This window comes from Trachypithecus francoisi, unplaced genomic scaffold, assembly GCF_009764315.1.
Source record: "Trachypithecus francoisi isolate TF-2019V2 unplaced genomic scaffold, Tfra_2.0 Lachesis_group6, whole genome shotgun sequence".
Classification (NCBI taxonomy): domain Eukaryota; kingdom Metazoa; phylum Chordata; class Mammalia; order Primates; family Cercopithecidae; genus Trachypithecus; species Trachypithecus francoisi.
This window is the reverse complement of record NW_022681471.1, coordinates 61536889-61563423: the sequence shown is the minus strand read 5'-3', so window position 1 is coordinate 61563423 and position 26535 is coordinate 61536889. Positions and strand designations below refer to the sequence as shown.

The 26535-nt window shown below is 36.6% G+C and overlaps 1 long non-coding RNA gene across 1 annotated transcript in view; it reads left to right on the top strand.

Annotated features, from left to right (window-relative positions):
* Window positions 1–26535, top strand: part of LOC117077620 — a 125015-nt gene that overhangs the window by 68236 nt on the left and 30244 nt on the right. The window lies entirely within an intron of this gene.

Genomic DNA, 26535 nt, shown 5'->3' with positions numbered 1-26535 from the left:
TGGGGTACTGATCTACGGCTGTCCTGAATGCACCTGTAGGAGGTGGTTGGAGACCACAATAAGGAGGTCTCCCCCAATCAGGAGGAAGGGGATCAGGGGCTCATTTAAAGGATCAGTCTTGGTGCTTTTTGACAGAGCAGCTGTGCTGTGTTAGGGATACTTTCATTCCTTAATCTCTTTGGGCTCTCTGAGGCCTGCCAGCTGGACCATCTGAGAAGGCTGACACGCCCCTCTAGCACCCTGTCCCAGGGAGTAATCAGAGCTTGGACAGTCCCATAGAACATGGGTGGAGGTTACCAGAGGCCCCACTTTTAGGATCCACACTCACAGGAGGAGTAGACTTGGTCCAGCTTAAAGGAGCAGTCTGACCACGCCTCTACAAAACATCTGTGTCATAGTAGGGAGCTGTCTTTGCCCCTGTCAACTTGGACTCTCTGAAGCCCACAGGTTGGAACTCCTGAGTATTCAACCAACCCAGGTGGCGGCCCTCCTCTCCCCTGGGCACTCCATCCCAGTGAGAGATCAGAGTTCTGTCCCTAATACATGCAGGCAAGCAGCGTTGGAGGGCGAGACTGGGAGGTTCCCTCCAGTTAGGAGGATTGGATCAAGGCCCCACTTAAAGAAGCAGCCTGGCCAAGATCTGGCAAAGCTGCTGTGCTGCACTTCGGGGGGACCCTTCCATGTTTAGACCGTTTGGACTCCCTAAAACTTGCAGGTTGGAACAGCTGAGTTGACCAAACAGCAGAGATGCTGCTGACTCCTCCTGCTGGGAACTCTGTCCAGTCTCAGGAAGCTCTACCCTGTTGCCAGTGGCTGGCTGGAATGACAAGTTAATGGGTCTTATCTTGTGAGGTGCCATGGAAGTGGGACCTGCTTGGTTCCCCTTCCTAGGAATATGTGAGAACCGCCTGCCTTGCCTGAATTGCAGACACATTTGTTGGGAATCCTGGAGCCAGAGTATGTAAAGCTTCTGGGTCTCTGTTCATGCCTAAGCAGCTGCTCTGTCAAGACTCCACACAGCTCTGTGTGTCAGACCTAAGGCTCTGGTGGCATGGCTCACAAGGGATTCTTCTGATTCACGGGTTGCAAAGATCCACAGGAGGAGTGTGGTTTCCTGGGGTTGCACAATCACTCCCCACTTTCCTTGGCTGAGGATGGGAGTTCCCTTGGCTCCATGTCAGTCCTGGGTGGGCCATCACCCCACCCTGCTTTTCCTCATTCTCCGTGGGTCGAGTTGTTTCCCTAATGAGTACTATGACAGAACCTGTATGTTTCAGTTGAAGGTGCTGTATTCATTCTAGGGAAACAACTCACAGTGAATGAATATAGCACCTTCAACTGAAATATACATGTTCTCTCACTGGGACGGATTTTTCTTCTCTGTAAGTTCAGCAGACCACAGCTGCCAATTGTCGAGTTTTAAAAGTATTTTGCATATTTTGGATAAAAACCCTTTATCAAATATATCTTTTGCAAATATTTTCTCCCAGTCTGTACCTTATCATCTTCTCATTCTCTTGAGATTGTCTTTTGTAGAATAGATGTTTCTATTTTAATTAGGTCCAGCTAATTAATTATCTTTTCCATGGATTGTGCATTTGAAACAATCTAAAATGCCATTGCAATGTCCAAGATCTCCTAGATTTTATCCTACGTTATTTTCCAGTAGTTCATAGTTTTGTGTTTTACATTTAGATATATTATCCATTTTTGAGATGTTTTCTGAGGATATAAGATCTATGTCTAGATTTTTTTTTTGTACGTGATTGTTCAACTGTCCCAGCATCATTTATTGAAAGATGATATTTTATCCATTGTGTTGCTTTTACTCTTTTATAAAACATCAATTTACTAGGTTACATTGGTATACTTCTGGGCTCTCTATTCTGTTCCATTGACCTGCTTGTCTTATCTTTCATCAATACCACATTGTCTTGATTATCGTAGTTTTACAGTGATTCTTGAAGTCAGAATGTGTCAGTCCTACAACTTCATTCTTCAATGTTGTATTGGCTCTTCTGTGTCTTTTGCTTCTTCATATACATTTATAGTTTGCTCATATTCACAAAATACATTATTGGGATTTTAATTGGAATTTCATGACTCTTTAGATCAAGTTTAGGAAAACTGACACCTTGAAAATATTGAGTTTTCTCTTCCATGAACCTGGAATCTCTCCATTTATTTGATTCTTCCTTGATTTCTTTCAACAAGTTTTGTATTTTTCCCCATATAGATCTTATAGTTAAAAATATATATATCTAGGTATTTCATTTGTTTTTTTCATATATATATGTGTGTGTGTGTGTGTGTGTATGTATATATATATATACTTTAAGTTCTGGGATCCATGTGCAGAACATGCAGGTTTGTTAGATAGGTATATATGCACCATGGTGATTTGCTGCACCCATCAACCTGTTATTTACATTAGATATTTCTCCTAATGCTATCTCTCCCCTTGTCCCGCAACCCCTGACAGGCCCTGGTGTGTGATGTTTTCCTCCCTGTTCTCATATGTTCTCATTTTTCAACATGCAGTGTTCGGTTTTCTGTTCCCGCATTAGTTTGCTGAGAATGATGATTTCCAGCTTAATCCATGTCCCTGCAAAGGACCTGAACTTATTCTTTTTTATGGAAGCATAGTATTCCATGGTGTATATGTGCCACAGTTTCTTTATCCAGTCTATCATTAATGGGCATTAGGGTTGATTCCAATTCTTTGCTATTGTAAATAGTGCTGCAATAAACATATGTGTCAATGTGTCTTTATATTGGAATGATTTATAATCCTTTGGGTATGTACCCAGTAACGCAGCTGCTGGGTCAAATGTTATTTCTTGTTCTAGATCCCTGAGGAATCACCACACTGTCTTCCACAATGGTTGAACTAATTTATGCTCCCACCAACACTGTTAAAGCATTCCTATTTCTCCACATCCTCTCCAGCATCTGTTGTTTCCTGTATTTTTAATGATCGCCATTCTAACTGGCATGAGATAGTATTTCACTGTGGTTTTGATTTGCGTTTCTCTAATCATCAGTGATGATGAACTTGTTTTCACATTTTGTTTGCTGCATAAATGTCTTCTTTTGAGAAGTGTCTGTTCATATCCTTCGCCCACTTTTTGATGGGGTTGTTTGGTTTGTTCTTGTAATTTGTTTAAGTTCCTTGTAGATTTTGGATATTAGCCCTTTGTCAGAAGAATAGATTGCAAAAATTTTCTCCCATTCTGTAGCTGCCTGTTCAGTCTGATGATAGTTTCTTTTGCTGTGCAGAAACTCTTTAGTTTAATTAGATACCATTTGTCAATTTTGGCTTTTGTTGCCATTGCTTTTCATGTTTTAGTCATGAAGTCTTTGCCCATGGCTATGTCCTGAATGGTATTGCCTAGGTTGTCTTCTAGGGCTTTTATGGTTTTAGGTCTTATATTTAAATCTTTAATCCATCCTGAGTTAATTTTTGTATAAGGTGTAAGGAAGGGGTCCAGTTTCAGTTTTCTGCATATGGCTAGCCAGTTTTCCCAACATCATTTATTAAATAAAGAATCCTTTCCCCATTGCTTGTTTTTGTCAGGTTGTCAAAGATCAGATGGTTGTAGATGTGTGGTGTTATTTCTGAGGCCTCTGTTCTGTTCCATTGGTCTATATATCTGTTTTGGTATGAGTAACATGCTGTTTTGGTTACTGTAGCCTTGTAGTATAGTTTGAAGTTAGGTAACATGATGCCTCCAGTTTTGTTCTTTTTGTTTAGGATTGTCTTGGCTTTGTGGACTCTTTTTTGGTTCCTTATGAAATTTAAAGTAGTGTTTTCTAATTCTGTGAAGAAAGCCAATGTTAACTTCATGGGAATACCATTGAATCTATATATTACTTTGCCAACTATTGCCTTTTTCACAATATTGATTCTTCCTATCCACAAGCATGGAATGGTTTTCCATTTGTTTGTGTCTTCTCTTATTTCCTTCAGCAGTGGTTTGTAGTTCTCCTTGAATAGGTCCTTCACATCCCTTGTAAGTTGTATTCCTAGGTATCTTATTCTCTTTGTAGTAATTGTGAATGGGAGTTCACTCATGATTTGGCTCTCTGTTTGTCTGTTACTGGTGTATAGGAATGCTTGTGATTTTTGCACTTTGATTTTGTACCCTGAGACTTTGCTGAAGTTGCTGATCAGCTTAAGGAGATTTTGGGCTGAGATGACGGGGTTTTCTAAATATACAGTCATGTCATCTGCAAGCAGAGACAATTTGACTTCCTCTCTTCCTATTTGAACACACTTTATTTCCTTCTCTTCCCTGATTGCCCTGGCTAGATCTTCCAATACTATGTTGAATAGGAGTGGTGAGAGAGGGCATCCTTGTCTTGTGCTGGTTTTCAAAGGGAATGCTTCTACCTTTTGCCCATTCAGTGTGATATTGTCTGTGGGTTTGTCATAAATAGCTCTTATTGTTTTGAGATGTGTTCCATCAAGCCCTAGCTTATTGAGTGTTTTTAGCATGAAACAGTGTTGAATTTTATCGAAGGCCTTTTCTGCATCTATTGTGGTAATCCTGTGCTTTTTGTCATTGATTCTGTTTATGTGATGGATTACATTTATTGATTTGCATGTGTTGAACGAGCCTTGCATCCCAGGCATGAAGCCGACTTGACTGTGGTGGGTAAGCTTTTTAACGTGCCTCTGGATTCGGTTTGCCAGTATTTTATAGAGGATTTTCGCATCGATGTTCATCAAGGATAATAGCCTGAAATTTTCTGTTTTTGTTGTGTCTCTGCCAGATTTTGGTATCAGGATAATGCTGGTCTCATAAAACGAGTTAGTGGGGAATCCTTCTTTTCTATTGTTTGGAAGAGTTTCAGAAGGAATGGTACCAGCTCCTCTTTGTACCTCTGGTAGAATTTGGCTGTGAATCCATTTGGTTCTGATCTTTTTTGGTTGGTAGACTATTAATTATTACCTCAATTTCAGAACTTGTTATTGATCTATTTAGGGGTTTGACTCCTTCCTGGTTTAGTCTTGGGAGGGTGTATGCGTCCAGGAATTTATCCATTTCTTCTATATTTTCTAGTTTATTTGTGTAGAGGTGTTTATAGTATTCTTTGATAGAGTTTGTATTTCTGTGGGATCAGTGGTGATATCCCCTTTATCATTTTATTGTGTCTATTCGATTCTTCTCTCTTTTGTTCTTTAATAGTCTGGTTAGAGTTCTATATATTTTGTTAATCTAAGTATTTCATTTTTGGGCACTAGTATAAATGTTGTTATTTTAAAATTCAGATACCACTTGTTCTTTCCTAGTATATAAGAAAACATTTCTTTTTCGTAAATTTACCTTGTATTTTGTATCCTTGCTAAAGTCACATTTTAGTTTTAAGAACTTTTTTGTTGTTTTTGTAAGTTCTTTTATATTTTTTACAAAGACAATTATGTCATCTAAGAACAAAGACTTCCAAATCTGTCCACTGTTTATTTCCTATTAAAAAATCTTGTTGTATTAGATTGTATTTCCAGTATAATGTTGAAAAGAAGTAGTGAGAGGGTACATCCTTGCTTTGTTCCTGATATTATTAGAAAAGTTTCTAGTTTGTTATAAATTAACTATGATGTTATTTGTAGGATATTTGTAGATATTCTTTATCGATTTGAAACTCCCTTCTATTTCTAGTTTGCTGCACGTTTTATTAAATAATGACTGGTTTTGGATTTTGTAAAATCTTTTTTATACATTTAATGGTATAATCATGTGATTTTTTTTCTCTAATCTGTTGATGTGACAAACCACATTGGTTTTCAAATATTGAACTAGCCTTGCAAACCAGAAAAAAAAATCTTGGTTGTGGTGTATAAGTATTTTTATATGCTCTTAGCTTTTATTTGCTAATATTTTATTGAGAATTGGTATTCGGTATTTTGTGAGACATATTGGTCTGCAGTTTTTGTTTTGTTTTTGTTTTTGTAATGTCTTTGTCCAGTTTTAGTACTGGTAATCCTGGTTTCATTGAACAAGTTAAGAATAATCCTCTTTATCTTCTGGAAGAGATTATAGAAAATTGATATAAGTTCTTCCTTAAATGTTTGGTGGAATTCTCCAGTGAACCCATCTGTGTCTGAAGTGTTGTATTTTATAAGGTTATTACCTATTGATTCAATTTCTATAATAGTTTTAAAACCATTCATACAATCTATTCTTTTTTTTTTTTTTTTAATACTTTAAGTTCTAGGGTACATGTGCATAACGTGCAGGTTTGTTACATGTGTATACTTGTGCAATGTTGGTGTGCTGCACCCATCAACTCGTCAGCACCCATCAATTCATCATTTATATCATGTATAACACCCAATGCAATCCTTCCCCCCTCCCCCCTCCCCATGATAGCCCCAATGTGTGATGTTTGCCATCCCGAGTCCAAGCGATCTCATTGTTCAGTTCCCACCTATGAGTGAGAACATGCGGTGTTTGGTTTTCTGTTCTTGTGATAGTTTGCTAAGAATGATGGCTTCCAGCTGCATCCATGTCCCTACAAAGGACGCAAACTCATCCTTTTTTATGGCTGCATAGTTTTCCATGGTGTATATGTGCCACATTTTCTTAATCCAGTCTGTCACAGATGGACATTTGGGTTGATTCCAAGTCTTTGCTATTGTGAATAGTGCCGCAATAAACATACGTGTGCATGTGTCTTTATAGCAGCATGATTTATAATCCTTTGGGTATGTACCCAGTAGTGGGATGGCTGGGTCATATGGTACATCGAGTTCTAGATCCTTGAGGAATTGCCATACTGTTTTTCATAATGGTTGAACTAGTTTACAACCCTACCAACAGTGTAAAAGTGTTCCTATTTCTCCACATCCTCTCCAACACCTGTTGTTTCCTGACTTCTTAATGATTGCCATTCTAACTGGTGTGAGATGGTATCTCATTGTGGTTTTGATTTGCATCTCTCTGATGGCGAGTGATGATGAGCATTTTTTCATGTGTCTGTTGGCTGTATGAATGTCTTCTTTTGAGAAATGTCTGTTCATATCCTTGGCCCACTTTTTGATGGGGTTGTTTGTTTTTTTCTTCTATATTTGTTTGAGTTCTTTGTAGATTCTGGATATTAGTCCTTTGTCAGATGAGTAGATTGCAAAAATTTTCTTCCATTCTGTAGGTTGCCTGTTCACTCTGATGGCAGTTTCTTTTGCTGTGCAGAAGCTCTTTAGTTTAATGAGATCCCATTTGTCAATTTTGGCTTTTGCTGCCGTTGCTTTTGGTGTTTTAGATATGAAGTCCTTGCCCATGCATATGTCCTGAATGGTACTACCTAGATTTTCTTCTAGGGTTTTTACGGTATTAGGTCTAACATTTAAGTCTCTAATCCATCTTGAATTAATCTTCGTATAAGGAGTAAGGAAAGGATCCAGTTTCAGCTTTCTACTTATGGCTAGCCAATTTTCCCACCACCATTTATTCAATAGGGAATCCTTTCCCCATTTCTTGTTTCTCTCAGGTTTGTCAAAGATCAGATGGCTGTAGATGTGTGGTATTATTTCTGAGGACTCTGTTCTGTTCCATTGGTCTATATCTCTGTTGTGGTACCAGTACCATGCTGTTTTGGTTACTGTAGCCTTGTAGTATAGTTTGAAGTCAGGTAGCGTGACACCTCCAGTTTTGTCCTTTTGATTAGGATTGTCTTGGCAATGCGGGCTTTTTTGGTTCCATATGAACTTTAAAGCAGTTTTTTCCAATTCTGTGAAGAAAGTCATTGGTAGATTGATGGGGATGGCATTGAATCTCTAAATAACCTTGGGCAGTATGGCCATTTTCACGATATTGATTCTTCCTAACCATGAGCATGATATATTCTTCCATTTGTTTGTGTCCTCTTTTATTTCACTGAGCAGTGTTTTGTAGTTCTCCTTGAAGAGGTCCTTGACATCCCTTGTAAGTTGGATTCCTAGGTATTTTATTCTCTTTGAAGCAATTGTGAATGGAAGTTCATTCATGATTTGACTCTCTGTCTGTTACTGGTGTATAAGAATGCTTGTGATTTTTGCACATTAATTTTGAATCCTGAGACTTTGCTGAAGTTGCTTAACAGCTTAAGGAGATTTTGGGCTGAGACAATGGGGTTTTCTAAATATACAATCATGTCATCTGCAAACAGGGACAATTTGACTTCTTCTTTTCCTAACTGGATACCCTTGATTTCTTTCTCTTGCCTGATTGCCCTAGCCAGAACTTCCAACACTATGTTGAATAGGAGTGGTGAGAGAGGGCAACCTTGTCTTGGGCCAGTTTTCAAAGGGAATTTTTCCAGTTTTTGCCCATTCAGTATGATATTAGCTGTGGGTTTGTCATAAATAGCTCTTATTATTTTGAGGTGCGTTCCATCAATACCGAATTTATTGAGAATTTTTAGCATGAAGGGCTGTTGAATTTTGTCAAAAGCCTTTTCTGCATCTATTGAGATAATCATGTGGTTCTTGTCTTTCGTTCTGTTTATATGCTGGATTACGTTTAATGATTTGCGAATGTGAACCAGCCTTGCATCCCAGGGATGAGGCCCACTTGATCATGGTGGATAAGGTTTTGATGTGCTGCTGAATCCGGTTTGCCAGTATTTTATTGAGGATTTTTGCATCGATGTTCATCAGGGATATGGGTCTAAAATTCTCTTTTTTTGTTGTGTCTCTGCCAGGCTTTGGTATCAGGATGGTGTTGGCCTCATAAAATGAGTTAGGGAGGATTCCCTCTTTTTCAATTGATTGGAATAGCTTCAGAAGGAATGGTACCAGCTCCTCCTTGTACCTCTGGTAGAATTCAGCTGTGAATCCATCTGGTCCTGAACTTTTTTTGGTTGGTAGGCTATTAATTATTGCCTCAATTTCAGAGCCTGCTATTGTTCTATTCAGGGATTCAACTTCTTCCCTGTTTATTCTTGGGAGAGTGTAAGTGTCCAGGAAATTTTTCATTTCTTCTAGATTTTCTAGTTGATTTGCATAGAGGTGTTTATAGTATTCTCTGATGGTAGTTTGTATTTCTGTGGAGTCGGTGGTGATATTCCCTTTATCATTTTGAGCAGGCAGTCTGTCAGTTCTCAGATCTCAACCTCCGTGTTGGGAGATCCACTGCTTTCTTCAACGCTGTCACACAGAGTCGTTTGCATCTGCAGAGGTTTCTGCTGCTTTTGTTGTTGTTGTTGTTGTTGTTTACCTGTGCCCTGTCCCCGGAGGTGGAGTCTACAGAGACAGACAGGCTTCCTTGAGCTGCTGTGAGCTCCACCCAGTTCGCGCCTCCCAGTGGCTTTGTTTACCTACTTAAGCCTCAGCAATGGTGGGCGCCCCCCCCCAGCCTCGCTGCTGCCTTGTGGTTAGATCGCAGACTGCTGTGTTAGCAATGAGGGAGGCTCCGTGGGCGTGGTACCCTCCCGGCCAAGTGTGGGATATATTCTCCTGGTGTGCTCCTTTGCTTAAAGCGCAGTATTAGGGTGGGAGTTGATTTTCCAGGTGTTGTGTGTCTCAGTTCCCCTGGCTAAGAAAAGGGATTCCCTTCCCCCTTGCGCTTCCCAGGTGAGGTGATGCCTCGCCCTGCTTCAGCTCTTGCTGGTTGGGCTGCAGCAGCTGACCAGCACTGATTGTCCTGCACTCCCTAGTGAGATGACCCCAGTATATCAGTTGAAAATGCAGAAATCACCGGTCTTCTGTGTCACTGGCGCTGGGAGTTGGATACTGGAGCTGTTCCTATTTGGCCATCTTGCTCCGCCCCCTCATACAATCTATTCTTGTGCGAGTTTTGATAGATTGTGTCTCTTGAATAATTTGTTCATTACATATAGCGTATCAGTTTTGTAGAAATGGAGTGTCTAATATTTCATTATTTCTTTTTAATGTCCATGTGATCCACAGTGATGACCTGTCTTGCGTTTATCATATGAGTTTTTTGTGTCTTCTCTCTTCCTTAGGTCAGCTATAGGCTTTTCGATTTTCTGGATCTTTTGAAAGACTCAGTTTTAGATTTTTTTGATTTCACTATTGATTTTTTGTTTTCAATTTCATTGATTTCTACTCTTTTATGTTTTTTATATTGCTTGCGTTGGATTTAATTTGTTTTTTTTTTTTTTGTTTGTTTGTTTGTTTCCTACAGTGGAAACCTAGAAGAGTGATTTTAGATATTTCTATTTTTTCTGATACATGCATTTAATGCAATAAATTTCCCTTGTAGTGCTGCTGTCACTACATCTCACAAATTTTGGTAAGTTCTATTTTCATATCCATTTAATAGAAAATATTTTTACATTTCTCTTGAGATTTCTTCTTTGATCCATGTGCTATTTAAATTCTGTTGTTTAGGTAGGCATCATGGTGCATCCCTGTAATCGCAGCTGCTACTGGAGAGGTTGAAGCACGGTGACCATATGAGCCCAGGAGGTCAAGGCTGAAGTGAGCTATGATTGTGCCAGTGCTCTCCAGCCTGGTGACAGAGCAAGACCTCATCTCTCTAAAAAAATAGTGTGTTTTTAATCTCTAAGTATTTTGGGAGTATGGGTTTATAAACATTGCATTATGATTTAAGAGATGAATTTTATCTACTTTAATAATATAGCTCTTGTCACACTTATCTCTGATTCAATCCTGATCTCTTTTTGGGAAACATTTGAGTACATTATGACTTCTGTTTGGCCCACCTCTATGCATGTGTAGAAGTACGCTCATATGCCTGAAGAAACAGCATATATAAGGAGAGCCTAGGCCTTGTGTTGAGCCAGGAGGAGTGTATGATGGCATGAATTTGCAAATACAGTTATGGGCTTGCAATAAATATCACATCACTTATTTTAAAAAATCAAATTAAAGTTGATTCTGAGGCTCCTTCCTAACCAAACAATTTTAGTCACTGGGTGTTGCATTTGTGTGTGTGTGTGTGTGTGTGCGTGTGAGAGAGAGAGAGAGAGAGCGAGAGAGAGCCAGAGTATACAAGGACCTTTTCTCTCCTTTAGAATCTCACAAATATCGTAGGTTGTATATGATTCCTGGAAATCTTGTCCTTTGTTCCTCATAAATGCTATTGATGTGTTCATTGTCTGAATCTATATGGTACCTTGAAGACCTGCTATATTTCCATCCAAATTTAGCATGAGTATTTGCCAAGTTTGGAAGCTGTTGTGGCTAAGATTCAGCTTCCCTAGGTGTTTTCACTAGATTATATCCTTACTCCTACCAGATCATGCCATTTTTCCAAGACACTTAAAGAAAACAGGGCATAGGGCCTCTGCTACTTGTGAAACTCCAATTGGTAATCTCCTTTCTGGTTTTGGGAAATTCCATTCTCATTCATCACCCTTGCTTCTCTCTCCTCAAAATCATACATGCTATTATTTGTTTCCAAGCCAAATCACCTCAGGTTTCTGGAAAAAATAAACTAAGAAGGTTTAATTGTCTGAAAACAGCTTCTTCTTTTAGTACTGAATTTCATCCCTCCCCTGAGACAAGAAGGAACAAGAAAAGGAAAAAATACAGTCAGAACAAAACACATATATTTTATTCTGGATTGCCTTGAAAGCTAAGCCTTATTCAAAAGCTTTGCATGCAGATAGTTTGTTTGCAAAGTTATCTCAGATAGTGGTAGTGTAGAACCGGGGAGATTGAAACATGACAGGAGACGAATTCATTATCACTATGCAGAATCATGTTTGCTGCTGCTGCCATGGATAATTTATGTTCAATCTGGATGAAACTTTGAAAGGAGACATATAAAATGCACCTCAGAATGGTTTGCCTAAAGGATATTGTCTGGCCATTGACCTCTGATCTGTATTTAGTTGAGGATTGGGCTGTTGAGTGTTAAACTTTAGTAATTTTCCGATTGAGCATGTGTGAATACAGAGTGAGATTCCATAGTTATTCCATGATGTGGTGTCAGAGAAGCCCTGAAACAGAAACTGAGCAATATGTAGGACAGCTGGATATGAGGTGCTGTCAGCATGAAGTGAGATTGAAACTCACACAGTGCTATTAGGCACTGTATGACTCAAATCAGATATGAGGGCAAGACAGTGTGAGGTAGTGCTCAAGATGACTTTTATAGAGTCCGCCCTTTGCACCACTCACAATCTCTTATTTCCTCCATTACATTTTTAATGAAGTAGCTAACTGTCGTCTCTACCAAATACAATACATGAAGGCAATTAATGGAACATACTATTGTCCCTGCTGTTGCAACTGGTCTAAAGTCTATGTTGATATTCATTGTCTCACTCTTTTATCTTCAGTTTATTTTTCCCTCACTCTCAGGCATCACTTTAGGTATTACAGGTTGCTTGTCTGGTGGGATGGCCAAAAATTTCAGCCTCAAGGGCTTTGGGCCCTTGGTTGACTTGCTTTTGCCAGGCTGTGATATCTATATCTGTATTTGTTCATTTATCATTATCATGAGGCATGCATGCACAAAGAAATACCCCAGTATCCTTGGGTTTTAAAAATTTCTCTCTACCTCAATCATGTAACAGTAAACCTAGCTCCACAAGGTAATTGGAGTCAGTTTTCCCCAGTAATATTAACTTTTTTTCTTCTTTCTGGTGCCTTTCATAAAAAATTTTCAGATTTCAGATTATATGATACATGGTAGAACTAGTTGATTTCAGATTATACGATACATGGTAGAACTAGTAATCCTGGGTGTAAGAGGGCTAATTTAATTCACCTGCAACAAAGTGGCTGGATGGCATTATACATATCAAGGGCTCAATGTCATCCTCTGCTGCTAGCAGATTGGACATGCATCATAGAGGTAGCTATCAACTTTTGTGAGGGGAAACTCATGCCTAGCTTTTATTTCTGCCACCAAAGCCACTTTATTCAATGTATCATTCAAAAAGTCCTGGGGTAGCTTAGATGAGAGGCTGGCTGATATCCATAGGATAAATTATCCTGTTCTCTTAGATGTTGAGGAGCTCCTCAACACTAATGTGTGTCAAAAAATTCTTCATCTTTAACCCATTCCATAGGTCATCCCTGAACCTCTACTCTAGACCCCCTTGTCTCCAATTTCAGTCTTACTATTTCTAGATTTCAGATCAGCCAGTGAATACATTTAACACTGCCCAGACATCTGTGGCTATCCATACTTTTGGCCATTTCTTGTTCTCGGCTGTATCAGTTAGCTGTTCCTACAAAATAAATCACCTCAAAACTCAGTTGCTTAAAACAATGAATGTGTATTTTCATTAATAACCAAAAAAAGTGTCAGCTAGATAGTTCTATTTTCCTGGATCATGGTTGGTTTATTTCAACCAAGTTTGTTCATGCACTTGCAGTCAACTGGTGGATCAGCTGGGAGACGGCTTGTCTAGGAGGGTCTTACTTATGTGTCTGGTAGTTTGTTGCCTGTTGCCTAGGGCAATTGGGGCTACATAGCAATTATCATCCAGAAGACTATCTCAGACTTCTTCATATGGTGATATCAAGGTTCTGAAAGACAGAAGAAGCTTATTGAGTACCAGGCCCAGAATTGGTACTCACGCTGTGTTTAATGAGTCAAACAAATCACCACACCCACCGATTGTCAAGGAGTGGGGAAATGACACGTCTTTTAATGGGAGGAGTTGAAAAGTCAGAAAGAGCAGGGTAAAGAATTTCAGTTATTATTGTAATTAATTAACTATACACTAAGTTTATAACCAGGTATACTAGTTAAAGCTTAACTTCCCTACTTTTGTCCTTTAGAGACATCCATGTATAAGTCACGTAGAGGCAGTAGTAGGCTGCTTTTCATTTACAATACATGTTGAGTATTGAGCTTACCAAACTGTGAACTGGCCCTGGAATAGTTCCCCTATTTTCTGACAGCTGCTCATAGAGAACCCCATATGAGGAAGATGCTTCAGAGAAATAGAGGAAGGTGACATACAGTTTGGGCTATCTGCTTGCACAATTTACTTGAGACCTTGAAAATAACAGTCTACTTTATAATGGATTGCTGTTGACTTGGTAGATCTGATAATAACCAGCTCATCATGATCTAGTGACATAGTCACTGGATGTCCCTTAGTTTTGTGCTCAGTTTCTATTAGGGTCTGCTAACACATCTAAGTCTGCTTTTCTAACAAGCAGTGCTCTGCTGCAGAAAGCAAGACCTTGTTTTCTGAGATCTGTGCTATGACTGTTTAATTGAGGTTACTAGAGAATCCACATAGCATCCTCATCCACTACAGATGCCTCTAAAACCATCAAATCTACTAGATCATATGGACTGAGCAACAGGACAGCTTTCACCTGATTCTTTTAAAGAGCCTTTTGTGATGTAAGGCATACAATTAAGGCCCAATATTATATACTTCTTTGATATCTGAAACCAGAATGACATCAAAAGGCCTAACTGCAAAATTTTCATCCCTATTCTGTCACTGCAGATAATGTCTCCTAGAGAGACCACCCTCCTTAACAAAGGGACTAGGTACAGTTCTTGCTTATCCCAGAGTAACAGGTTTCAGTTATCTGTCAAATTATTCAGACAAATCAATCCCAATCTCTCATGGAAACAGGAGCCACCTCACCTTCTTTACACTACGAAGCCTGACTTCCACAGCCCCTCTTGCTCACTCTGTTCCCAAGTGTAATCCCAACATTGCCCTGAGTCATGTGTAGTGCTCTTTTCCTTTGGCCTATGAGTACATGTGACTAATAAATTTCCATTGATCTTATCTGTGTAGTGTTGTGTATCTGGTCATTCCCCAAACCCTAGGGTCTTCCTTAAAAAACAGGCTAATAGGAGGTAATTAGAACACCCTCTCTTACTGATCAGAACCCCAATCAAAACAGTGCCTTTTGAAACTTTTGATAAATGAGAAGAACAGTTTTTCCAACTGTGGCATATTATAAACTACAGCATTCAATGAGGACTACCAGTTTCTGTATTGATTTCTTACTGGATCTTTGGCAAAGCAAACAAAAACATGAAATGGGGAAAGAGCACCCTATTCAACAAATGGTGCTGAGATAATTGGCAAGCCACATGTAGAAGAATGAAACTGGATTCTCATCTCTCACATCATAAAAAAATCAACTCAAGATGGATCAAAGACAAATCTAAGACCTGAAACCATAAAGATTCTAGAAGATAACATCAGAAAAACCCTTCTAGACATTGGCTTAGGCAAAGACTACATGATCAAGAACCCAAAAGTGAATGCAACAAAAAGAAGATAAATAGATAGGACTTAATTAAACTAAAAAGCTTCTGCACCACAAACGAAATAATCAGGAAAGTTGACAGACTACCCACATAGTGGGAGAAAATCGTTATAATCTATACATTCAACAAAGGACTAATATCCAGAATCTACAAAGAACTCAAATCAGCAAGATATTAAAAAAAACAATCCCATCAGAGCTTTTAAAATGGTATATTTTAAGCACCTTCTTTCTTTTGAGCACCCTGGGCTTTCAAACAACTTGACAATATGGCATTTGTTGCCATGTCTGTGTTGAATCCTGAAAGAATAAAACATAGGGAAAACAATATTGTCAAATCTACTTGCTTCCTCTGAAAATCTTGAGAACCTAACTTTCTTATAAGTGTAGCATCTTTTATTTTGGATTATGATTATGAGTATCCTTTGGAGCTATAATCTGATAACCTTGTTTCTTTTGACTACGGAAGGTAGCAAAAAAATATCTCCCCTCATTTTCAGACTAGATCGGGTGTGTTCAGAGTGGTATGACTGTAGACTTCCCCTCATTTTCTATGGATATAAGTTAAAAGATTCATTAAATGGCTTAGTTTTTATTCAGACCATCTTTACCTTGAGCTTTAGGTGTATTTCAGTTATTTAAAAGTTGTGTTACTATCCTTTCTAAAAACATACATCTATATAAATTTTATGTTTATGTGTTAAAATCTGACTTACATAAAGTATAATTATTTTGAACATAGTTGAAGAAAAAGAACACAAACATCATTTTAAATATTTTAAAAAACCTTTCTAAGACATTTTATTAATTGGAGAATTAATTAGATTGAAAACACTAGATAAAAAATTGAACATTGACATTTGGGTCACCTAAATGACCAAAACAGATAGAATCTAATGAAGATATTTGAACATATAATTGAAGTGGATAAAATAATTTAGCCAACAGTCAATTCGTAGACTCAAGAAATTAAATACATTTGTAAAATTAAAATTTTATCAATTTGTGATGGAAATAGAAAACCTCCTCCAAAACTTTTTGAACTTTAGTTATTTTATGTTAAATGTCGATAATAATACCTGTTTCAAAGTACGATTGTGAGTAATATCATGAAATAATGTATTAATTGAATCCAATTTAAATATGAAAAGTAATTTGTAGTCACTCTGTAGTTATGTATTGATTGAATCACTGTGTTAAGCATGACACAAAAGTATATTGTAGCTGTGTTACTTCGGGAAAAATTTATTTTCCATTTTGTTCTGTTGTCCAATAACTTGAAAGATGAGGGAGGAAACATTTGTATTCATTCAAACATTGATCACTTTTTTAGAAATGATCTGTGTATGCATCATTTTCTGCTTGAAGGAATATTGGTTGTCAGAATGGTCAGTGTCATCATTGATTTTGTGGTGTCTGTGGAGGCAGGGAACGTAAGGAAGCAACCTTACAGTGTGAAAAATAATTAAAACTTTATTAAGGGAACTGTGAGACTGAGCAGTGTTTTCAGCCTACAACCATAAAGCATTCAGCCTTAGTGATGGCTGCTTTTAACAGTGGTATATTGCATTCACAATAAAACTCATTTTGTTCCTTTTCAATAATGCATTGTTTCTGAAGTCAGTAACTGCACTTTTACAGATATTTCAAAAATAAACTTTATTATATCAAATTGCCTTCTACTTCAGACATTTTTTGGTTTAAAAAATCCACCCATCAGCATCATTAAATGCTAAATATAAAATTATGTATAAAACACTGAACACATTTTTATTATAATAAAAATTGCATCGTATCTTCTCATTATAAGTTAATAGCTCTATGCGATTTTTGAGATTAATATCCAAAGCTGGGCTTTTATTTAAAAACTTGAAAATGTGTTTACTATTATTATTACATTTTGTTATCTTTTTTAAAGCTTGGCAAATATGAATTTGCTTATCAACATTTCAAATTGATCTGTATTTCATTCAGAAAGAGCACACATGAACATAAACATTGGAACAACAGACACTGTGGACTATTAGAGCGGGGAGGGAGGAAGCAGAGTGTGGTTTGAAAAACTACCTATTGGGTACTATGCTCACTACCTGGGTGCATACACCCATGTAAGAAACCTGCATATGAACCACTTGTATCTAAAACAAAAGTTGAAAAATTTTAAAAAGAGAACACTGATATTTTTCTATTGTTGCCTACCAGAATAGATAGGAGAACGATATTTGTTAATTAGTTCTGGCTGGTATAACACTATATGTCTGTGGAGCATAGAGCGCTTTCATTTTTGGAAGGAGTTTATCTTCTATCCCATTGACACACAGATGGCTTTATCTGGCAGCTATGACCTCTGTTATATGTAGCTTCCAGGTAAGTACCTTCTATTTACTTTCTTGCCTAGTTACACATTTTAAATACTAAACTTAAATTTCAAGTGAATTCCTACTTAAAATAAATAAGATAATAAATTACAGCTATAGTCCATATTTTGTTTTCATAGTAGATACTACCAGTTTGAAAATATTTCTTAAAATATCAAACTGAAATATAGAATATCATAAAATAGTATTTTCTTTGTACTTCTTATGAAATTTATTGAAGGGTAGTTGAAGGGATGCTTGTACTATGTAGTCACTAATGTAAGAACAAACAATTAAATAGGGAATCACAAAGCTGCTCCTGCTCATCAACTCCACTTTTTAAGTCAGATTTTCCAAGACCAGAATAAAATAATTTCTGCTGGATGGGTTTTTAGCAAAGCTTCTCTGACCCGTTCTGCTTGCTCAATTATGGAACTGTAATGCCAGGATGTTCTCAGGAAAGAACAGCTGCTTTTTGCTGGGAATCATGTGAGAAACAAGATCTGTAGCAAGACTTGCACACAGTGGGGGCTCTACTGTCACTTTTTAAATGAAAGTACAAATAACTGCTGGAATGACTAGGAGAATTTTAGATAAGACATCATGAGGCCACTTCTATAAAAGAAAGTGCTTATATTAAGAGTGCTTTTATGACTCACACACAGCCTGCCCTATAGATAAGTGAATCCCTGAAGTGAGTAGATAACTTTGTTAAGTATCTATACTTAAAATACTAAAGTGAACTTCCCGAAGCTGTGTACTGAGTCAATGGTAGACATGACTTTTTATCTTTTTCTTTTTTTTTTTTTTTTGAGACGGAGTCTTGCTCTGCCCCCCGGGCTGGAGTGCAGTGGCCGGATCTCAGCTCACTGCAAGCTCCGCCTCCCGGGTTTACGCCATTCTCCTGCCTCAGCCTCCCGAGTAGCTGGGACTACAGGCGGCCGCCCCCTCGTCCGGCTAGTTTTTTTGGTATTTTTTAGTACAGACGGGGTTTCACCAGGTTAGCCAGGATGGTCTTGATCTCCTGACCTCATGATCTGCCCATCTCGGCCTCCCAAAGTGCTGGGATTACAGGCTTGAGCCACCGCGCCCGGCCGACTATCTTAAAATTTAATTGCTAATAAAACTATTTTACTCGTATGGCAATCAGTACTTGAAACTTTAATTAAAACTCAAAGTTTGGTCTTAAGGATTTTGAGAAATCGTATTGAATTCATCAGGAAACAAACATAAAACATTAACATGGCACAAAAAGGCTAATACGACGAAGAGAGAAAGGACTTAGAAATAAGCTAAGATTTTTATTTTTTTAAATCTTATTTGGGTATTAGGTTTTCTTTCATGCATGGACTACGGAGTTCATGCATTGCTATGACTTCTGCACAAACGGACTATAATAGTCTAATACAAAATGCATGATAGGCTGAGTTGCTTCATAGTGATCCAGGCCAATGATATTCAGATTGTGATCCAGGACCTGAGTGTTTCATGAACCTGTGCTGGTCCATGAACTGTTGGCTAGTATAGAAATTAAAAACTTTTTATAGTGTTTAATAATGTCAAATGTAATACACGGGAGCTTGTATTTTATAGATTTTATTTTTTCTAGTAATTTACTCTTATTATACATAACAGAAACTGGTCTTTCATTACTGAGAGTCTGAGTCGTGTTGATCTATGCCAAAACGAACCTTAGAAAGTGGCTCGCTGTGTGAGAGATGGTAGATTATACTGCAGATTTTAAGACATTGGGTTTTGTAAGTGTGGATCTTGGCTCTGATTGTTGCTAGGTGCATAATCTTAGGCAAGTTACATAATTCTCTCTTTCTGATTATAAAAATGGGCATGATAAATAATGCTTAACTGTTGCAATTGTCATGAGGATTAAACAAATTAATATATGTCAAGTGATAGGAATAGTTCCTGCTATAAATGATGTCTCAATGAATACTAGCTATTATTTTTAGGGGGAAACATCTATATGAGAAACTATAATACAGGGTAGATGTGACAAGAGTCATGCTATAGTTACAAATAAATTTCTATGGTGATGCAGGCTTCACAAAAAAGGAAACATTGGAGTTGATCTTTAAAGAATGAATATGATTTGAGTAAATGGAGAATGGTTGGAGGAAGCTACTTTGAGTAGTAATACTTAATATTGTACAAATAATTTATTTGCTTATAATTTTCTAGAGGAGCTGAGTAGATAATGAGTAATTTTCTGAAAAAAATATTTCCTTATAAATGGCACTCAGAAATATTTGCAATTTTATAATTCTCATTTTTCTTGATGTAGGTGGTTGGCTCTTTACTTTTTCTAGAGATTTATTGCTGAAAAAGCCACAGAGAAGAAGTTTGATTAATTTTTTTTTTTTATTGTTTTGACCTTCTTGGATTGCTAGATGGGATTACAAAAGTCTTCAGCAGTGAACCTATTAGACTAACTACATTTATCCTTAAGATTAAGGAACAGATTATTCAAGTGTAATCAAAAGGCAAAACTTTAATTGGCATCTTGCATTTCCAAATTGACCTTGGATTTTTGTGATATAAAAAGACAAAATGATACTGGGGAAGATGCAGTTGGTCAATGACTTAAAAACATATGATTTTGAAATTTTGCTCCATGTTAGTTTTTTATTCAATAAAACAAATGGAAAAACTTATACATCTAGAACTGCAGGATCTCCAGCTCTCAGGATGTATCGCTCAGCCTAGTACTACTTACTAGCTATGTTTTGGGTTAAATAGGTTTTCTGTGATGGTCCAGGAATGCAACCATCATTCATAACATTACGATCTCTAAATTCTAAATAACAGTCTTTTGGAATTCCTCTAAGTAATAAAGGTATAATGTGTAGACTTCTCATATCTAATTCCTTAGAAATGTGAAGTACTGAGGACCAGATATGGTTCTGTGTTACAAATAAATAATCATTCCTTAGTAGTTGTGTTTGTATTTTATTGATTTCTATTTTTTATATATTATGTATGTATCTGTGTATGTATTGTAATCAAGCAACAACTGGATAAAATGGATAAGTTCTGGAAATGTTGGAGTAAGAAAGTTACAGAATATATTCCAATAAATGAAATAAGCATTGCAGAACAAATATGTTAATGTTTTTGTGTTAGAGAAAATAGTTTATTATTCATTACAATTAAATTATTTGAGTGTGATTAAGCTTAGGGTTTTTTCCTAAGTTTTTAATTTTAATTATTATGATACATAATGGTTGTGTATATGTATAGGCTACATGTGATACTTTGATACAAGCATACAGTGTGTAATGGTCAAATCAGGGTAATTGGGGTATCTATCGCCGCAGTCATTTATGATTTCTTTGTGTTAGGAAAGTTTCAATTTTACTCTTCTGGTTTTATTTATTTATTTATTTATTTTTGAGACGGAGTCTCGCTCTATCGCCCAGACTGGAGTGCAGTGGCACGATCTCGGCTCACTGCAACCTCCGCCTTCCGGTTCACGCCATTCTCCTGCCTCAACCTCCCAAGCAGCTGGGACTACAGGCACCTGCCACCACGCCCGGCTAATTTTTTTGTATTTTTAGTTGAGACGAGGTTTCACCGTGTTAGCCAGAATGGTCTCAATCTCCTGACCTCGTTATCCGCCCGCCTCAGCCTCCCAAGTGCTGGGATTACAGGCATGAGTCCCGCGCCGGCCTCTTCTGGTTATTTCAAAATATACAATAAATTATTGTTAACTATAGTCGCCCTCTAGAGTTTTTTGTTTGTTTTTTTCTGACTGAGGTAGAGCTAAGGGAAGGTAGTATTAGGGTAGTGGTTAAAACCATCGGATTTAAAATTAAACGGATCTGGCTTTAAGTCCCAGCTCTGCTACTTACTAGCAGTGTGGCCTTGTGAATATCAAATGAGATATAAAGGGCTTAGCACAGTACCTGGCCCATTATGAGAGCTCAATAGTCTATTGTTATTTTCTTCACCCTTAAGACTATGTAAGCTTTGTAAGCTACTGAATTCAATGAGCAGAAACCATTCAATTCTGCCTCCTAGATTTTCTCTTTATTCCAGACTTCCATGGAGCTGTAGTGTTGCCAGCTGTGTCTTACTAACTTTGAAAGAATAATTCATTTTTTTTCTTATAGGTTATTCATGCTCATTGCAAAATATTCATAAAATTGGGAAAATAAAATACATAATTTATAAATAAACACACAAAGAAAAAACATGAGCAATATTTTGGTGAATATCTTTCCTGGATTTCTTTTTCTATATATTGTTATAACATTTAAAAAACAGGGTAAGAAATCCATTATAAAGGGGAAAGGAAAGGCTTAGCTTCAATTCCAGAGCAGCCTGGTTCTGTTCCTTTTACGGCAATAAGGCAAAGCTTGTATTCAGGTAGAGCACCACATAAAAGTGGTCTTTGACCAGTGTAAAGTGGCTTGTCTATGCACAGGTCTACAAAGGTCATCCCTCTCTGAGCCTAGAAACTTTCTTTTCTCCAAACATTGAAAAACTCTGGGCTTAATTACAACTTGTCCTTTCAGGCAAACCTTATGCTTGACTAGTACATTTTTTTTTAACTTCGGTTAATTGAATTCCTCATGAATAATCTAAGAATTACAACCCAATGCAACCACTGACTTTTTGCGGCATTAGGCTTAAATGTTTTGTGATGAACTCTTTGCCCCACTCCCCCTCAGGTTACATTATGATATCAATCTGCCTAAAATTAGGTTTCAATAGTACAAAATAATATACGTTTTAATATTGATCCAAAAAGTTTTCATCCACAGTTTAAAATTTCACTAGCGTAAAGGCATGAAAATCTGTTCTTCAATCTTCTCGAAAGTGTGAAATGATTTAAATGTAAAGCATTTATTGCTTAACTTGTGACTATACAGTTTGATTACCTACTGATAATAACCTGGTGTTTATTCCGCCTGTTCTTTTATTTTTTAATTTTTAATTTTTGTGGACACATAGTAGGTGTATGTATTTATGGGGTACATGCAAAGTTTTGATACAGGCATAAAATGTGAAACGATCACATGGAGAATAGGGTATCCATCCCCACAAGTATTTATCCTTTGTGCTACAAACAATTCAATTACACTCTTTTGGTTATTTTAAAATTACAATTAAGTTATTACAGTTGTGTTATCAAATAGTAGATCTTATACATTATTTCTAACAATTTTATATATCCATTAACTCTTCCCACATTCCCCCAATCCCTCCATTACCCTTCCCAGACTCTCGTAACCATCTTTCTACTCTCTTTGGCCAAGAGTTCAATTGTTTTGATTTTAAGATCCCACAAAAGTGAGAACATGTGATATTTGTCTTTCTTTGCCTGGCTTATTTCACTTAACATATTAATCTCCAGTTTCACCCATGTTGTTGAAAATGACTGGATTTCATTCTTTCATTCTTCTTTATGATTGAATAGTACTCCACTGTGTATATGCACCACATTTTCTTTACCCATTATCAATTGATGGACATTTAGGTTGCTTGTGAATCTTAGCTATTGTGAATAGTGCTGCCATAAGCATGGTGGTGCAGATATCTCTTTGATGCACCAATTTACTTTCTTTTGTGCATATACCCAGTAGTGGGCTTGCTGTATCTTATAGCAGTCCTATTTTTACTTCTTTGAGAAGCCTACTAGTGTTTCCATTTCTCCACATCCTCACCAGCATGCATTACTTTGTTGTTTGTTAAATGATTTTAACTGGATGAGATGGTATCTCCTTGTGTTTTAATTTTCATTTCTCTGATATTGCTGATACTAAACATTTTTTCCATATGCCTGTTGGACATTTTATGTCTTCTTTTGAGAAATGACTATTCAGATCTTTTGATTAATTTTAACAGGATTATTTGTTAATTTTTGCTATCGAGTTGTTTGAGTTCTTTATATACCCTGGTTATCAATCTCTTGTCAGTTGAAGAGTTTCCAAATATTTTCTCCTATTCTTTAGATTGTCTCTTCACCCTGGTAATTGTTTTCTTTGCTGTGCAGAAGCTTTTTAGCTTGTCATGATCCAATTTGTACATTTTTGCTTTGGTCGCCTGTGCTTTTGAGGTCACATTGAAGAAATCTTCGGCAAGACCAATGTTGGGAAGCATTTCTCCAATTTTAAAAGTAGTTTCATAGTCTCAGGTCTTAGATTTAAATATTTAATCCATTTAAATTTGATTTTTGTATATGACAATAGGGATATAGTTTCCTTATTCTGCATAAGGATATCTAGATTTCCCAGCATCTTTATTAAACAGAGTGTCTTTTCCCCAGTGTATATTCTTGGCATCTTTGTCGAAAATAAGTTGACTGTAAATGCATGAATTTTTTTTTCTGTTTTTATTGGTCTATGTGTCTGGCTTTATGCCAGTACCATGCTGTTTTGGTTACTATAGCTCTGTAGTATAATTTGAAGTCAGATAATGTGATGCCCCCAGTTTTGTTTTTTGCTTGGGATTTCTCTGGCTATTGTGGGTCTTTGTGTGGTTTTATGTAAATTTTAAAATTGCATTTTCTCTTTCTGTGAAGAATGTTATTAATATTTTTGTAGGTATTACTTTGAATCTGTAGATTGCTTTGGCTAGTATGTACAGTTTAACAATATTGATTCTTCCAATTCATGTTTGCTTTTACACATAGAAATGATACTGATTTTCCTTTATTTTAGATATATTAGAATGAGGCTAAAGAGAAACATTATTTGCACAGGAAGATGTTGAATTATGTTTTAAATTCAATATAAATTAATATTTTGTTTTATAATGTATTTTTTGCATTTCTTCATGTAAAGGAATAATTCATTTATATGTTTTTATAAATTTTAACACTATTCATAACTCACAATTATGCATGATGCCATGAATACATTTTCTCCAGTTAGTATAGTTAAAAAAACAAAGAATATTTGGTTTTGATTGGTTGTTATTATGCAGAAGACGGGCCTTTATACGTGTAGTTGATTCAATTTGTATCTCAAAGACTCTTTGCTAAGACATGCCCTGATTCTCTCACCTTATGTTTATGTCTGGCTTCTGTCATTGGAACCTATTTCTTGCTGGATTCCAGTTAGCCCCACTGGTTGGAAGTGTCTAGGGCTAGAGCGAGTTCTAGTCAATTGTTTTTTCATCTTTTCAGAAATAAAACTTTAATTCAAATAACAAACAAGTATTTATGAGTTCCTACTAAACACTTAGCATTGCTCTCATTGTTATAGGACATATAAAGACATTTTCAAACAAGGTCTTTGCTTTCAGAGGTCTTATAATCTACTTAATGAGGAAAAAATATACATACATGAAATAATAAGTTGACAACAAAGGAGGATAGGAAGCGCTTAAGTGTATGTAACAACTAAGAGAATTTACGCACAGTAATTACTTGATCTAGGCCAGAGTTCCTGTGGAGAAAGGAAGGTTTAATAACTGAAAGAATAGCAGAAAGAGTGTAGGTAGTCAAAGAAAAGGAGACTGGCTTCATAGCTCCCTCAACATTGAAGTCCTAGAGGCTGCAGCATTTTCTGCCTGCTTCTTCCTTTTGCCTTCCACAATAATTGTTTTAAGCTTCAATGTCATTAGATACTGCAGAGCTTCTGATTCAAATTAACTACTTTAAGTGATTAGGACAACTTGTAAGTAGGTACTCATTAAATCTTCCAGAAAGTTGCCATAAAGCACTTAGTTTTTGAAAATCTTCTGTATATGTGCAAATTTTTTAAATCTACATCCACCTTCTAGGACTGTGAACTCCTGCAAGACAGTGACAATGACTTCTGTATGTCTCTATTTTACTCAGTAAGTAGCATAAAACAGACAATAAATATTTATTAGAGATATATTTTATTTATTTGTTAATTCATTATCATTAATTTTAATTTTCTTATGTGTGCCTTTTAGAGAAAGGTTAGACTGGTAAAATATTTTGGGGGCTGGTGGGAGTATTGTTATCTGATAGCTTGATTAAATGCCCAGTAGCCCAAATTAAAGTATGAGGTGCTATATTAAAAAAACACAGAAATACCACTCTTTTTTCATTATGAGAGCTTGTTTATACTTCAACACATTATATACTAATGGGTGAAAGCAAAAAAAGGATCTTTTGATGGTTGAATAATGGTCTAAATAGAAAGCTGTTCTCACTTTCTTTGACATCTTTGTTATAATATCTTTTTTAAAACTTCCATTTCTATTATTTGGTTCTTAAGTGGCTTTCCTAAAAAAAAAATCACATTTATCTACCAAAAAAAAAAAAAAAAGCTTTGGAATTTCACAGTGAAAAGACAAAGGAATAAAAATGAAAAAGAGCAACCAAAGGTCAGGATCTGATGAATAAAAATACTCTGTTGTATATGACAAGTGTGGGGCACCATCTGATAGTGGAGGGAAAAGTAATGAAAAGTTAGGAACAGCAGACCTCATAAAGCATGTGAGAATTATTACCAAGTTAAAACACAGAAATTGCCAAATTATAAGAGGCAAAATTTAACTTGGGCAGGCTTCATTTGTTTTGCATGGAGAGCTACAGGAACCATGTCTGATTATCAGTGGGGATTGACACAGACCTTTCTGACAAGTATTATAAATAATAGATTCTAGTTCTAGTCATTACCAAGAAAGGTGAATAGTTATAACTTAATTTCAAAGCAATTTGCTGTTGCATCATATACAGTTTGTTGTATAAAGGGAAATCGTAAGATATACAGACTGCAGAAATAAAACATGTGTCTAATATTTCATCATATTTAGCTGTGTTTTAGATATTTGTTTTTTCTTATAAAGTACAAACAGGGGGCTTAAGCAACTCTTGTTGTTAGAAGGATATTAACAATTTATTTTTAATATGGAAAATAAACATATCTATATAGAATAATTTTTGTCTATTTTAATGAAGTGGCATTGTGTAATGGAAAGGCCATGAGCTCTGGAATCAGTCAGAGCTCAGTTCAAATCTCTGTTCTGCAACAGACTAGTTGATTAATTTTGGCCCAGTTGGTATTT